This window comes from Eptatretus burgeri, chromosome 4, assembly GCF_056783735.1.
Source record: "Eptatretus burgeri isolate ZD-2024b chromosome 4, Ebu_testis_v1, whole genome shotgun sequence".
NCBI classification, from domain to species: domain Eukaryota; kingdom Metazoa; phylum Chordata; class Myxini; order Myxiniformes; family Myxinidae; genus Eptatretus; species Eptatretus burgeri.
This window is the reverse complement of record NC_140964.1, coordinates 5,024,212-5,031,842: the sequence shown is the minus strand read 5'-3', so window position 1 is coordinate 5,031,842 and position 7,631 is coordinate 5,024,212. Positions and strand designations below refer to the sequence as shown.

At 39.8% G+C, this 7,631-nt stretch overlaps 1 long non-coding RNA gene across 1 annotated transcript; it reads right to left on the bottom strand.

Moving 5' to 3' along the window:
- Window positions 1-1,715: 1,715 nt before the first annotated feature.
- Window positions 1,716-7,264, bottom strand: LOC147027383 (uncharacterized). The gene is made up of 2 exons (XR_015057023.1): window positions 7,063-7,264; window positions 1,716-5,715 (listed from the first exon to the last, which is right to left on the bottom strand). It is a non-coding gene; the product is annotated as an uncharacterized LOC147027383 (long non-coding RNA).
- Between the last annotated feature and the right edge of the window lie 367 nt (window positions 7,265-7,631).

The window sequence follows — 7,631 nt, the reverse complement described above, 5'->3', positions numbered from 1 at the left end:
GTGTGACTTGAGAGACATATCTGGGTTAAGTGGAAACCCATTGGCGTGGTCGCTTCTGCAGTTGGTTCTAGATCTGTCTGACTTGTGGACCAAATTGGGCGTGTAATTATCTGGAAGTTTAAACAGATATTGGCTGGGAAGGTGTTTGTATCATTCAGGATTTCTGGTTAAGCTTTCCCGAGATCAAAGTACTCCTTCTTCTTTTCGGTCGTAGATTGAACATACCCACCTTTTCATCTTGTAACTAAGACTGGAATTTGTGATCTTCTTTGGCAAAAGGGAAACGTATCCCATTCTGGAAGAACACGAATAGCGTTGTGGTCAGAGCGGTTAGGGCTGGGTTCTCCCTGTACTCCACTTTGGCTTCATATGTATACCTTGCCCATACATGGTGTATTAGCAGATATACAGTGGAGGTTGGCACACTAGACCCTCCCCTCCAACACATTTGTTCACCATATTAATAATTCGCTGACAGAAATCTGTCCTATCTGTGATCAGAAGGAGGACTTGTTCCATACTTATGTGAAATGTTGTAGACTAACTTCTCTTTTTCTTCTATTTGATCATCTTTTTCACAAATTATCCTTTTCCTTTAGTTTGCACATGTTTATTTTTGGTGTACCCTGTAAACCTATATGTAGAGATGTGGGTGTTCTTTTAAATTTTCTGAGAGCTGTTGCAAAAACATGCAATCTACAAATCTTGGGAGATTAAAATCGACAATGGTCACGGATGAGATGTTATCTCTATTTTTAAAGGTTTTGTCTCAACACGACTGAAGTTGGAATTTGATTTATTTTTGAACAATCAAAATGTTAAACTTTTTGAGAGAAAATGATGCATCGCAAATGTTTTGTGTTTTGTGAAGAATTCCGAACTTGTAATTATTTTATAATCTTCTTTAAACTGTGACTTTTTTTCTGTTGAATCCTGTATTATACTGTGTGTGCCTGAATGTGATAAATGAGCTTTCAAATTCAAAATTCTCTCTCTGTGATCTTGAATGTGATCACAAAATTCTTATGATCTTCAAGAAAACTTGTTTGTTGACAGAGTGAGCTTCAGTGAGCAGATTCATATGCCTGATGAGTTGTTTTAATCTATTGATAAGTTCAATGCTGTGTGTGGTTGCTCTCATAGTCGTAATTGTTTCGCCTGCAACTGTACCATAGAATAACCTCTTTTGGAAAACACACACACACACACACACACACACACACACACACACACACACACACACACACACACACACACACACACACACACACACACACACACACACACACACACACACACACACACACACATCACTCTATCGTCAACCTGCACCTGCCTCAACAGCCCTCTCTTCACCAGTTTGGCTCTGTTCTGCTTCTGGTTCTGGCAAACTCTTCCTTTCACAATGATTTCTACAAAGTCGATCTTCCTTTTGATGCCACATTCAGCTTGAGCCACAGCAGTGCATGGTGATCAAAAGGAATGGAAAGTGAGTGCCGGTGGGTGGGTGGGTGGAATCATTTCATCAAATGGATGCTCGAAACTGCTGGGCCGTCTGTAATTCAAACCGGAAAAAAAACCAGGATGAACATCCTTCTGAAGGCAGATAATTCAGAGTTAACAAAGTGAAAATGTCAGAAAACATCACCGGCACACGTGATGCTTCGCATGACGTCATAACCTCACTCGAAAAATGAAATCCCGAGGATCAATAATGTTTTTATTCATTTGTTTATTTCATACAATAATCACATTTTCTTACACATAGCGGATAGTCTGGGGTTGTATTTTTGGGACATGAGCTGCTCCTCCTCATGGCCATGTTAGTCCAGGTGCATTAGCTATCTGAAACACCACATCTGATTTCACTTACACCTGTATGGAGGTTAGCATGTTTGCTGGATCAAATCTGCACATTCGATTGCTCCTGTATACCATGAAGGGTTTATAGGTTGACAAGATCCATCCACAATCCTAATAATTTAGTGTGTACAAACATCGTAGCTCTTTCGCAAAACGAAACAGTGAAGTGCCGTATAAAACAGGGCACTTTAAATAATAGTCCATTTTTATGTTACGTTATATTCCATTTCAAATGTGTGATCACAAGATAAAGAAAATAAGAACGACAAACTATACGCATGGTTTTCTCGATCACAACTCGATGCATAGAGTACGGAGGTTCAGGTACATATGTGCAACAATGTACAAGAGATCGGAACGTCAAGCAACCCTGCTCGCATCATGTCCTGCACATCACCGACCTAAAGTTTTACCCACAATGCCTTGAGCTCATCACAGAGAGCAATGAACATGAGTGAACGATGCGACACAGGCATTCAGGTAGGCGTTTTCACAGGTGCACAGGTGAAATTGTATCATATAGTGTGCTTATTTGAGGTGCTGTGCAGTGCTCTGGTATATTGAAACGCACAAAAAATTGGGGAAAATGTGGGGTTATTAACGAGTCAAAATGAGACAAAAAATTTATATAAATATATTGCAACAATAAAAGATTTCTCTTATGAGTTCGGTGCGGCACAGGTGGAGATAGAGATAAAGATAGAGAGAATGAGAATGACAAGGTTGTCCAGAGAGATGACAACTCACACGGTAATTGTTTTCAAGATTTGAGGCTGCCAAACTCTGAAAATCATAGTAAATGCGAAAGAGGTCAAGCAAAATGGCTGCATATTCTGGCACTGACAGGCTCAAATGATAAGCACAGAACAGAGTCTTTGGCACGGACAAAGCACGGAGCAGAATCGGAAAAAACGATCGGTGGACGTCTTGAAAACTCGTTTTAGCAAGGACTCCTGTATAATGCCCAAAACGAGTCTATTACAAAATGTTTCTCTGCATCCCTATCAGGGATGTCTTTAAACTGTAATTGATTATACTTGGTGGCATAATGGTTCGTTGATCCACAATGAGTCAGTCTGGGAGATCGGCGGTTTGATGGACCTTGGTCCCACCATGCCAAATATCTCCCCAAAAGTCTGATCAAAAAGGTACCTAAATTCCAAATTTGCGGGCTTGCGTGTATTAGACCAAGGTGCTGTACTTGCATTCCAAACTTGAATAGCAGTGTCTCAACAAAGAAGGAATTGTGTGCAGTTGTAAGTGATACATTTAAATAAAGAAGGAAGGAAGGAAAGGACCAAAGGGAAACCGATATGTCTCCTTTCCATGGAGGAAGGGAGATGTAATAAGCTTATGATGTTTTACAAACTGTCACTACACAACCAAGTAAAGATCAAAGTGATGAATGAGGTGTCCAGTCACATCATGACAGAAATGTGTGTTGTGTATCTGGGAATGTGTGTTGTGTATCTGGGAATGTGTATTGTGTATCTGGGAATGTTGTGCATATCTGGGAATGTGTGTTGTGTATCTGTGAATGTGTGTTGTGTATCCGGGAATGTATTGTACATCTGGGAATGCGTGTTGTGTATCTGGGATTGTGTATTGTGTATCTAGGAATGTGTTGTGCATCTGGGAATGTGTGTTGTGCATCTGTGAATGTGTGTTGTGTATCTGTGAATGTGTGTTGTGTATCTGGGAATGTGTATTCCGTATCTGGAAATGTGTGTTGTGTGTTGTGTCTCTTGGAATGTGTGTTGTGTATCTGGGAATGTGTATTGTGTATCTGGGAATGTGCATTGTGTATCTGTGAATGTACTGTATATCTGGGAATGTGTGTTGTGCATCTGGGAATGTGTTGTGTGTTGTGTATCTGGGAATGTGTATTGTGTATCTGGGAATGGGTGTTATGCATCTGGGAATATGTGTTGTGTATCTGGGAATGTGCATTGTGTTCTGGTAATGTGTGTTGTACATCTGGGAAGATGTTTTGTGTGGTGTGTATCTGGGAATGTGTATTGTGTATCTGGGAATGTATGTTGTGTGTCTGGGAATGTGTAATGTGTATTGTACATCTGGGAATGTATGTGGTGTGTATCTGGGAACGTGGTGTGTATCTGGGAACGTTGGTGTATCTGGTAATGTGTGCTGTGTATTGTGTATCTGGGAATGTGTATTGTGTATCTGGTAATGTGTGCTGTGTATTGTGTGTCTGGGAATGTGAATTGTACATCTGGGAATGTATGTTGTGTGTCTGGGAACGTTGGTGTATCTGGGAATGTGTACTGTGCAGCTTTGCTTGCAGTCCAAGACACATCGTAAGCATGGGTTCAGGAGAAATGTACTATCACGTACGTTGCACATGTATGAGCTGTATTCATAAACCAATGGCAGTTATTCCCCATGATGCAAAATATGATGTTATGATTGTATTGTCATCTTCCTGGCAAAACAACAAATCATCTCAAACAAGCCAGTCAGTGGGAAGTTCAGCCCTTAAGGAAGTGTTTGTTAATGAATAATTATTCCAACCATTATAGATGTAGGAAATGTGATTAGTCGAACTTAAGAGTGTTGTCCCTTTCGTGCAGTACCCATTTAAAAATGTCAACAAACCTCAAGTGAAGATCCTGTCGAGTGTTGTGCACACACTTGGTCATGCGACAAGAGTGCAGGAGTGCACCTTTGAACAGCACCGAGACCCTAAATCATAGTGAAGGCTCAACAGCTGTTAGAAAGTAAAAGCATGTTATCGAGTTTGTCCCTGTAATGAACTTAAAACTTGTCATTTTAAACATCTTTTTTTTATTGGACAACAAGTTGGTGTAATTTGTATATTATAATGGTTACAGGTGAGTTACCTTGATACCTTTTCTTAAGGTTGCTGATCTATGTAGAAGCAGTAAATAGTTTGTACATTGGTATTAAGTAGGACGCAGCATTACATAATGAAATTATATTTGTGATTGATTCAGCATCCCGTGGTATAATTTCCTAATCTTACTAAATATCTCCATAAGAGTTTTGTACAAGCAGTTTCACTCTTGATCTTCCCAAATTGCAGTTATATCAGAAACCGCTTTAAACAATTATTGCGTACAAGTCACTGATTAGTCCGTGAAATTGGCATACACCTGTAAAACAAAGGGTGACAGGGTTGCCCCAGTAAAGCTTTAGCCTGTTATCCGAATCGGCTGGTAGCTCGACTGTCGAGAACCTGACCAAGAGGCCGAGCATTGCAAGACGTCACTTTCGGTGGCCATCCGAACCACCAGGAACTAGGTAGAGTCCGATCACGTGTGCAACATTACCATTACAATTGTGGCAGAGCGTTTTGATGCGACGCCAATTCGTGAGGAGGTCGACCGGTCGAACCGCAAGCTTTGTCCGAAATTGGCTCTCATGGAGCTTTGTGTTTCGCCCTCCTTGTGAACAAAGGATGTTCGTGCTATGCCTGAAGTACAGCAAAGTTCAGGCGATTTTGGAACAGCACAGAAAGGCGAAATGAAATTAGGGCCAGAGAAAGGAACTTGCACCAAGCGGGCATCATACAGAAAGAACTCTTAAAGGCCACGGCATACATACCAGGGTTCTTTCTAGTCTGCAAGAGCTGTCCAAAGGGACATGTACAGGAATGAAATACAGAGACAGGCTGGTGGCGACAACCATCGAGACTGCTTTGACAACAGCCTTGGTACGCTCAACCTTGCATCTTGCACAAGGAACGATTATCCGTGACAAGCGCTCGTATCCCTGCGTCTGCTGCGTCTGCTGCTTCTTTCACTCTGAAGGTCGTGGACGCTAAAAGACCACCGATGGAATCCTTTCAGTTTTCTGCGTCGTGCTCTGTGCCTAAAATGTAAAATGAAAAGTAGAATGACAAACATCATGTCATCTCTGCATGAAGTGACATAAAGGTGTTTTAATAAGGTGAAAGGATTGTAAGATAAGTTTTCAAAACAAATAAAAGCTTGTTAAACTCCCCAGGCTTGCCCAGGCAGTGAGAATGATTAGAGAGATATTCCTTACATGTGTCTCCAGAACAAGTTACACAAAGGAACACGCTTATCACAAGCTTCATAAATAATGGATGAAAATTCATTACACAATTTCAAAAAGTAAACAAACATGTATTTTCACGAGATACTTTATACGTGTAGGATAGAGCATGGGTGTACCACGTGGGCTGGTGTCATGTGGGGATGGGGAGCAGAGGGTGCACGTTTTCATGAATGCATACAAGACTTTCAAAATGACATATGAATGCAAAGAGGCCTTTCACGCATGCACTGTGTGCGCATTTTCAGTGATTTGCTCCTGTTAGAACAGGCACCTTTAACCTGCCATTACTAGTGCAACTGTAAGTGAAAGGCATTAAAAATAATTTTCAGCATTTAAACAGAAGTAACAGAGAGAAACAGTAACATTTAAACAGAACTTTTTGACATATCATAAAAAAAAAAATATATATATATATATATATATATATATATATATATATATATATATATATATATATATATATATATATATATATAGTTTTTAACCCGATCTAACAATTTTAGAAATTCGACCTATGTTGACATTTTGACCTCAAAAATAATTGGTGGTTGAATTCAGTGACTTGGAATGAAAATCCTGTTCAAATTTAAAATCAATCGGATAGAAATTGACAATTTTAGAAATCTGGCCTTTGTTGACCTTTTGGCTGATGTTGACCTGAAAAATAATTGGTGGTTAAATTAAGTGAAATGATATGAAAATCCTGTTCAAATTTCAAGTCAATCGGATGAAAATTCACTCTTTTATATATTTGGTCGATGTTGACCTTTGGCCTTTGTTGACCTCAAAAGAGTCACCGCTATATCACATGGTCATGTAATATGTGGTAGAGTTTCAATTTCCCCCGGTGAAAATTTTCGATGTACGCTCTTAACAAAATGCAGACACGTATGACGTATGCTACTGATTGTTTAACTCCGCTTTTTGCTTCGCGAGTACAGGGTAAACATAACACAAATCCCCCGACGCATCTATCCCAGTGAATGGGAACATGGCAGGCTTGATAATGTATTTAATGGACATCTTCAATTGGAAAGACGATGGTGTGCATCACTATCAAGTAACGGTAACCAACTCTTCGGTAAAGGACATCTTCATAACGTGAAAATACACAAAGCTTGTGTGAACTATATTTACTTGGGAGCGGATGTAACAGGTAGACTTCCCTGAAGGAGACGTCGTATCTGGATTGGGTGCTTCTGAACACCAACCAAAGGGAAAGTCATATCTGGGGCCTGTGAATGTACAGGGTAGGTTTAAAATGAAAATGATATTGATGATCAATCTTGTTTGGAGGGGATGGCAAGGGGAGGATAGGTGGTGGTAGCTATAAGAGCTGATTAATTCATATACAATATATATATATATATATATATATATATATATATATATATATATATATATGTTAGTGGGGTATGCTTACACATTGTGTGTGTAAGAATACGAACCGTGCTTCTCCAATGTCTCGGGTCACTCACCTGCATTTTTTTCATTTATTTATATTTTGATTTATGGATGCTGTCCAATGATTCTGTGAATTTTTCCAGTGTACCGGCTTCGATGTCCATCGGCAAGCAAAATTTCAGCATTCTACGTCACCCGGAAGGTACCGTTCTTTAATATCAGTGAGTGAGTGAGTCAGTCAGTGGTGAGAAAGAGCTTTATATATTAGACAAGCAGGGTGTGCTTACACATTGTGTAAGCAT